Here is a 10,400-nt window from a genome sequence, read left to right on the forward strand (position 1 = left end):
GTGGTGAAAGAACAACAACAACGAGAATTATGTCGATAGCAACGAAGTTAGCAGTAGCTTCCAATCGGTTCATTGGATTATGAAGACTCGCTAATAACGATAATTTACGAACGTTTTCGCTTTCTGAGAATTAAGACATTGACCCTCTCTTGAGAATTTATTTTACTGTCGAACGATTTTAATCCAGATTCTATGGAGATTGTTGTGTAATGGAAAAGGAAATTGTGTAATAAATTACTTGTCGTTCATTTGATTAACACTGAAAGAAAAACAACAATACCTGACATTATATTCATCCCTTATTTCGGTGACGGTGGGTGTCCGTAGCTCTATAGCAAATGTGATAGTCTTTCATACGGAAGGTTCACCGATTTGTCTGCACAGAAAAATTAAAGAAACTCTCGTATTATATGTCTTAGTCATATTATAAATTAGAATAGCCCTGTGGCTCTTAAACGAAACTGTCTCGGATCACTCTGAATGTATTAAATTAATTGATGGCAGTTCATTGATAAACGAGTTTGTTTTGTTACGAAATAGTAGCAAAAGAATTTGTTCATGTCACTGAAGTGAATGATGCAGATGTACGAAATGCTAGGTGAGAGAGTGAGCTTGACAAAGCAATTACGTTGAAAGTTATATATACAATGTAAATGTAAATACCTCCTAAACGGCAAGAAAATTTGTATTTGTTTTTTTCTTTTTTTTTTTGTTTGTTTTGTTTTAACCTGCTTAGCAACCATCGACGTCTTATTTTATCAGAAATTATCCCTGCTTTAGAATCTTCCTTCTTTTCCATAATGCCTCCTCTCTTTCATTGATTGTCCATCCGGTAGCTAAAATCGACTATTCCTTTTGATAAGAATATGGATTATGGGGCGGAAAAGAGATGGATTGATAAACGCTTTGTTGTTTTCTCTAAAAGTTAAATGCTCCACCTAGGAGCAAAACACACAGTCCCTTTAATCCGGGTGTCTCGATAAACCAAAAATGAGTTTTGTTTTCATGGTTGTTTTGATAAAATTATCTCATACTGAGATGCCATTTATTAAGTTCACAATGCAATAAACTTTCACATTAAGCCTATGAGTAGGTGGTTCGAACAGAGCTTTTGCAGAGATGTTACCTGTGAAACATGCTTCCGGTAAAACACGTGGTCTATCATCAAACAGAACGTAGCTCAAATCCGCGTTTAACATCTCGGAAGATTCAAGGCGGTGAAATGGCATATTCGTTTGCTCGCTGGGCAAAATGCTTAGTGGCATTTCACCTGTCTTTATGTTCTGTGTTCAAATAGCGCCGAGGTGGACTTTGCTTTCATCTTTTCGCGGGGGGGGGGGGCAATAAAATAAGTAGCACTTCAGATCTGATGTCGCTGTGATCGACTGACATCTCTCCCGATATTACTGGCCTTGGGCTAGCATTTGAAATATCGATATCTAGAAAGATCAGTATATCAAATTGCGCGTACACATTTACTTCATTCTTTACCAATTAGTAAACTATACCTTCCGTCTAGGAAACGCAGGCATTTGAAAATCCTACCAGAGATCACTAATACAGATCTCTATCATCAAAAATATCTAACACAACTGCTCAATCTTTTGAGTTCTCTTCCTCGGTGATTTCAAGGCACACTTGCTTGCCTCTCAGCATTCTTTCTCACACAGATCAAATTGCTTATTATAATGAATTGCCTACATAAGGTCAACTTTATCTTTCATCCTTTCCGGCTCGAGAAATAAATACCAGTTGATCACTAGGGTAGATTTATTCGAATAAATCCTTCTCCTGAAATTTCAAGCCTTCTGCCTATCGTAGAAAGAATATTTATATACGTGTGAATATAGATTCGTATATGTACACTCGCGGAGGTGCAATGTCCCAGTGGTTAGGGCAGCGGACTCGCGGTTTCGATTCCCAGACCGGGCGTTGTGAGTGTTTATTGAGCGAAAACACCTAAAGCTCCACGAGGCTCCGGCAGGGGATGGTGGTGTACCCTGCTGTACTCTTTCACCACAACTTTCTCTCACTCTTACTTCCTGTTTCTGTTGTGCCTGTAATTCAAAGGGCCAGCCTTGTCACACTGTGTCACGCTGAATATCCCCGAGAACTACCTTAAGGGTACATGTGTCTGTGGAGTGCTCCAGCCACTTGCACGTTAATTTCACGAGCAGGCTGTTCCGTTGATCGGATCAACTGGAACCCTCGTCGTCGTAAGCGACGGAGTGCAAACAACAATGTACACTCGCGCGTGCACACATGCACTGAAGCGAATACACGCTTGTGTTTCGTTCAAAAATCTGGGTCCTATTTTACGTTATATATTTCAGCAGCCACAAATCCAAACTTACATGCAACTTAATTAACGGTGTTCAGGGACACGAGGAAACGTTGTATGTGAGTTTAAAAATCTCTAAATTATGCAAAACGATAAGATATAGAAGTTGATGCTGTTTCACGTAATAGTCCTATTTAGAACGAGCATTAAAATGTCAAGTCCAAATTGTCCCAGATGAGACCTTATCTAATAGCAGTGACGATAACATCGGAATCTAATAGAATGTGCCAAACGAGTGAAGACGGATTTAGCTGCTGTGATAATTCTCACTGCGCTTGCGTATTATCACTTGAAAATTGCGATTTTCATCTCAGTAGCAATTGCGTCAAGTATTCCCTCATGCTAGACGATCGATAACGTATGACAGAATAGCAATCAGGGAGATGGTTAATTCATCTTTATAAAATAGATTAACTACCTTTAATCAGCTACAATGTAGCACAAACCGATGTTTACTACAGATGGCAAATCTAAACTGAGACTACAATAAGGAAAAAAAAAGAAAAAAGAAATTAAAAATAAAAAAAAAACAATCAACTGAAATCTGTTTAAAAATACAAAAACAAATGTAACATATAGCTGATAATCTACTCAGTTACGACTCCAATAAAGAATGATAATAATAATAATAATATTAATAATAATAATATTTCTTTCTACTATGGGCACAAGGGCTGAAATATGGGGGATTAGAGCAGCCCCAGTGTTTCACTGGTACTTATGATAAGTTATCGACGCCGAAAGGATGAAAGGGAAAGTCGAACTCGGCGGAATTTGAACCCAGATGGCAAAGACGGACATGTACACAATACGGACATGTACACAAATACTTATTATTGATAATTCCTTTTGTATGGTTTAGTAAATAGAACTGGAAGAAACGTTAGCACGCTGGGTGAAATGCTTAGTGGTATTTCGTCCGCCGCTACATTCTGAGTTCAAATTCCGCCGAGGTCCACTTTACCTTTCATCCTTTCGGGGTCGATTAAATAAGTACCAGCTACGTACTGGGGTCGATATAATCGACTCAATCCGTTTGTCTGTCCTTCTTTGTTCCCTCTATGTTTATAGCCCCTTGTGGGCAGTAAAGAAATGAGAAGCTTAGTCTATGACATTTTTTTTTTCTTTAGGGATTTCGAGACTGAAGAAATTCATGTGGCTGATATGGAGGTCAGGCTTTTCTTAGTCGGTAGAAAGCACCAGTCCCTGAGAAAGTCGAGGACAGGTAGACTGAGGATTTTACAATTGATGTCCATCATGTGTACGCGTTTAAAGGTAAGTGGAAATTGATATTTCAGCGAGTCACAACTTGGCGAGTAGACTGATAGGATGCTGGGCTTATTCATGAGAAACAATATCTTTCTTTCTCTCCGATTCTCAATCTGTCTCTGTATCTGTTTACCTCTCTGTATGATTACTGTCTGTGGAGACGCAATGGCCCAGTGGTTAGGGCAGCGGACTCGCGGTCGTAGGATCGTGGTTTCAATTCCCAGACCGGGCGTTGTGAGTGTTTATTGAGCGAAAACACCTAAAGCTCCACGAGGATCCGGCAGGGGATGGTGGCAAACCCTGCTGTACTCTTTCACCACAATTATCTCTCACTCTTTCTTCCTGTTTCTGTCGTACCTGTATTTCAAAGGGGCCAGCCTTATCATGCCCTGTGTCACGCTGAATCTCCCCGAGAACTACGTTAAAGGTATACGTGTCTGTGGAGTGCTCAGCCACTTGCACGTTAATTTCACGAGCAGGCTGTTTCGTTGATCAGATCAACTGGAACCCTCGTTGTCGTAACCGACGGAGTGCCAACCATGATTACTGTATATTTAACTATAAGTCGATCGATCTAGCTTTCCCTTCGATTTAAATCTGAGGTCTCTGTGTGACTATATATCTGCATATCGAAAGTTCATCTGGTGTACCAGCAGTTACTAATGAATATGAATAAGCCTTCTCTACGGAAAACGTACTGTTAATTTCTTATTGACTGTGAAACAGTGAATGGCAAACTGACTTTAGTGTCCATTGCACGCAGAGACAGAACAAATAACCAAGAGCATTATAGTCAACCTTCTAACGAAGCAGCCTATTCATAGCGTTATTCATGCATCCAACAGCGGAATTCTAAAGTACATAACGTATAAACATCTCTGGTCGTGACAGAAAGTCAAGACCTTCGTGATAGCATTTATTTTCTCTACTGCATCCCTGCTTGTTTTTTCATTCTGCTTGAGGCAATGCCAAGAGGTGGCAACTGTGGAGAAGTTTGTATGTATCTTCATCAAACATTTTTTTTGTACGTTTCACACGTTTTAAATTTTATCTGTTAGTTTTTTGCTGTGATTGAACTGCGGCTATGATGGGGCAACGCCTCGGATGATTTTAGTGGAAGGAATGGATCCCAGTACATTTTACTAAAGACTAGCACTTATTCTATTTCTTATGCCGAACAGCTGAATCGTGGGGGAGTAGACAAACCTACACCGGCTGCTAAGCCTCGGGGGTGAGGAGGCAAAACACAAAGACAAAGACAAGCACAAACACACACAACACAGTAACATGCACATACGACGCGGGCTTCTTTCAGTTTCCATCAACCACATGTACTCTCAAAGCTTGGTTCGGCTCGAAGCAATTCTGAAAGACTCTTGCCCAAAGTGTTATGCATTGGAACTGATCACAGAACTATGTGACTGAGAAACACACGTCTTACTACATACCTACACCTGCTCCTATATATATATATATATATATATATATATATATATGTGTGTGTGTGTGTGTGCATGTATGTGCGCATGTGCATCTGTGTGTGTGTAACGTATATTTGAATATCTGTATAACCGTTTCTCGAGATCTCCCTGTATATGTGCGTATACTATGTATTCATATATATGTACATATCTACGTTTTTATATGTATGTTTGCATCGTCACTAGACATCGACAACAAGGTAATGTTAATCTGTACATAATCATTCTTGTTTGCTGCCGGTCATTAATCAAAATTTCACTTTCGAATGAAAGTTGACACTGAATCAATGTAACGGCGAAGATAGCAAAGTCACGCAACCTTTGACTTTCTGTCACGACTAGGACTACTGATATAATGTGCTTGTGTTTTTGCTGTCCTTGTCGCTGCTGCTGCTACTGGCGATTCTGATGCTGCTTATCCGGAAGAAACGTACTGTAAACACTTCTGGAAAACAAATTGCAAAAAACTGACGGTAATGTTTATTTTGTGACATTCACAGGTAACTAGGCTGCGAACACATTCTCAATGCCAATAATATTGATTTTTCATATTTTGGCAAAACACCAACAAGTTAAGGGGAGGGAGCTAGACGATTTCATCGACTCCTTATTTCAAGTGGTGTTTATATTATCGACTTCGAAAGGCTAAAAGGCAAACTCGACCTCAGCAGAATTCGAACTCGGAACGGAAGACGGACGAAATGCCGTTAAGCTATCTACACGTCGTGCTAACGATTCTGCCAACGCACCTTTTAATGCCACGCATATCAGTTTTAATACCACGAATATCAGTTCCAAATATTAGCACAAGGCCAGCAAGTTCATGGGAGGGAGCGAGACCATTACATCAACCTCAGGATCCTACAAGGATGAAAGGCAAATTCGATCTCGGCAGAATGTGAACTCAGAATATGACGAAGTAAGAAATGTCGCATAGCGTTTCACTTGCCGCTGTGTCGATTATATACCAACGATAATGCCTGCTTGCTACATTTCAATGCGATTAATATTCTCAACGAGGGAAGCACTGAAGCAGAGCTTCGCGGCACTGTCGTAGCTACCTGAAGTCACCCGGAGCAGATTCCACAATGCTACTAATCCAAGAATGATCAAATTTTTTTTTTTTTTAATGCAAGTATGAAGGACAAACTGAACCGCGTGAATGGTTTGAACTCATAGTACCACAGTTCGAAAAATGAATACATAGATGAAAGTAATTCTATAAGCAACATCGGCAGACTTCCACTTTACCGCCCCCAGACCCCAGATTTAATCATCTATAGACGACTTCATCCATACACACACACACACACACACACACACACACACGTATATATAAATATACATAGAGATAGATAAATAGGTAGATAGATAGATAAATAGAATAGTGAGATAGATAGATAATACATTATATATATATATATATATATATATATATATATATATATATATACACAAGAATAAGGGCAGGGAATCGTTAATTAATAACAGAATTAATAATTAAAAATTTTGCCAAGTAGTTCAGTATGAAAAAACCTTTATCGGTAAAACCACTTATCATCATAAATATACAGGGATTAGCATTGAGTTGCTTCTCCAACATACTGAAAATTTAGAAATTTCTAAATTTTCAGTATGTTGGAGAAGCAACTCAATGCTAATCCCTGTATATTTATGATATATATGTATATATATATATATATATATATATATATATATATATATATAATTTGTTATATATGCCATACTATATATAGCACGTGCATATATAGTATGTACATATATACATACATACATTCACATATGACGTATGTACATACATGCATGAATATATAAGTATGTATATATTTAGGTAGGTAGGTATTTATGTATGTGTGTATGTATGTATTTATATGTGAGCATATGTATGTTTATTCATATATTTCTCATTATATATTCACATTGAAATATATAAGATATGTACATATATATAACTGCTTGCCAGTGGCTGCGTCTGTACATGTGTGTGTGTGTGTGTGTGTGCACGCGCGGGGATGTATTTGCGTGTGTGCGCGCGCATAGTTACATATCACCATATGTTCATACGTATATGAAATAATGGAAGCTATATTATTGTACGGGAATAAAACTGTTGTGTGACACATTTTCTTTGCAGCAATCAATACTACAATAACGAAAGCAGGAATAGCGATATGTAATGTTGAGTAAATTCTATCTTTACGAAAATTAAATCTATTTAGACCGCGCATTACATTTTTTTTTTTTGTATTTTGTATTTTTTTAAAGTAATATTTACTTCATCGTGTTTTCTTCGTGTTGCTTTATACATTATGTATGTTTGTTTAATCAAAAGATTTTGTTTTACATGATTGTCTTATTTATCTTTTTTTTTTCTACGACGTTTATTTATTTATTTACTTATTGTTTTTTTTTTCTTATTATTTTCACTCTTTATCTCTTGAAATTAATGCAACTTTACTCATCTGCTTTCCATTAGCAATTGCTGTTCAGTGAATGCTACTCCATATTTATTATCTTTAAATAGGCTTCTTTGGAATGAAATAATAAGTCTAAAATTCCCCCAAGAACCAACCAGCTCAGATAGTCTGCTTCCCACATGAAAGCTGACCTCAACTTTTCCATTATTGTTTCCTAATTGAAAATTAAAATCCTCGAGAAACAAACGTCACCTTTAATTAAGACGTAAATCAAAGGAACTGACATCATTATGTACTTAAATTTTATTTAAAAATTTTCCCAAATTTTTCGATTTCGTTCTGATTAGATATTTAGTTTGGTTTTACTTTATTTAATTGTTTTGTTTCTGTAAAATATTAGTTTGCTTCAGTTATTTGCTTTATTTGTTATTATTTTTTTTCTGTCTGAAAACGGATTTACCTATGTGGTTTCTTAATGGCAATTAGAATTAATTAGTTTGACAGGAAGCAAACACATACATACACGCATTAGCGTTCTTTTCGCTGATAGCAATAAACAAATATCTTAATACATACAACGGTAGATTCTCTGGTGGTAAAACTGTTTTAATGTACCCAAGAAAAAGTATACATAAAATATAATATAATATATAACATAATATAATATATATAATATAATATAACGTAACACAGTGTTTAAGTAGGATAGAGCCGTTCGACAATTACTTGAACAACTTAGAATAAAATGAAAATATGACTTTCACTTGAAGTATGAAGATATATAAGTGCATATGGATGCGCAGCACAACTAGAGCTCATGTGTGTGTACACAGCGTATACACACATAATGTAGCGAGATAAGTGGAATATCTATCGTGAAACTTCAAGTATTATTCGCCGTAAGTTAATTGAGAACGAAGAAAATCAAATGTGACGTTACAATTTCATTTAACAAGCAAAAGTAAGCATTAAGATAGCATGAAATCATCTGTTATGTATTTAGTATGTTCAATTGCTTCAAATATGCATCAATTAAATCAGTCACACGTGACTGTTTGAATAAGAGGATTCTGGTTCGTTATTCTTCGGCTGAATAAAAGAAAAAGACAATGAAATGGAGAGAAGAAATAGCGATTACCTTTTCAAGACTATGTATTATATTATTCCTCTTGACCTTGTTTTAGATTGATTAATCTATCGGTCAAATACCAATAAGTTTAGCACCCACTGTCTTCATTGAATGTACTGCAAGTCACGCGTCTATCAATACGTTCAGTTCACCGAGCTATTAATGGCTGTTTTTAAATTGCACCGTATGTGTTGTATACACATGTAGAATATGCGTATATGTATGTATGCATGCACAATGGCACACACAGACTCACACACACACACATATATATATATATATATATAAATACACACACACATATATATATACATAAATACACACGCATATATGTATATATGCATAAATATATATAGAGATGATATTTAGATAGATAGATAGATAGATGGACAGAGAGATAGATAGGATAGATAGATAGATAGATAGATAGATAGGTATTGACCGCAAAACTCAGGTGAATAAAAACCAAATAAGTAACAAGGATGTCCTGGTGACATCCTTCTTACACATTTGCCATATATATATATATATATATATATATATATTTGTGTATATATATATATATATATATATATATATATATATTTGTGTATATATATATATATATATATATATATATATATATATTTGTGTATATATATATATATATATATATATATATATATATATATATATATATATATATATTTGTGTATATATATATATATATATATATATATATATATATATATTTGTGTATATATATATATATATATATATATATATATATATATATATTTGTGTATATATATATATATATATATATATATATATTTGTGTATATATATATATATATATATATATATATATATATTTGTGTATATATATATATATATATATATATATATATTTGTGTATATATATATATATATATATATATATATATATATATATTTGTGTATATATATATATATATATATATATATATATTTGTGTATATATATATATATATATTTGTGTATATATATATATATATATATATATATATTTGTGTATATATATATATATATATATATATATATATATATTTGTGTATATATATATATATATATATATATTTGTGTATATATATATATATATATATATATATTTGTGTGTATATATATATATATATATATATATATTTGTGTATATATATATATATATATATATATTTGTGTATATATATATATATATATATATATATTTGTGTATATATATATATATATATATATTTGTGTATATATATATATATATATATATATATTTGTGTATATATATATATATATATATATATATTTGTGTATATATATATATATATTTGGTATATATATATATATATATTTGTGTGTATATATATATATATATATATTTGTGTGTATATATATATATATATTTGTGTGTATATATATATATATATATTTGTGTGTATATATATATATATATATTTGTGTATATATATATATATATTTGTGTATATATATATATATATATATATATATTTGTGTATATATATATATATATTTGTGTGTATATATATATATATATATATTTGTGTGTATATATATATATATATATTTGTGTGTATATATATATATATATTTGTGTATATATATATATATGTGTGTATATATATATATATATTTGTGTATATATATATATATATATATATATATATATATATATATTTGTGTATATATATTATATATATATATATATTTGTG

This window comes from Octopus bimaculoides, chromosome 21, assembly GCF_046866305.1.
Source record: "Octopus bimaculoides isolate indiv1 chromosome 21, ASM4686630v1, whole genome shotgun sequence".
NCBI lineage: Eukaryota > Metazoa > Mollusca > Cephalopoda > Octopoda > Octopodidae > Octopus > Octopus bimaculoides.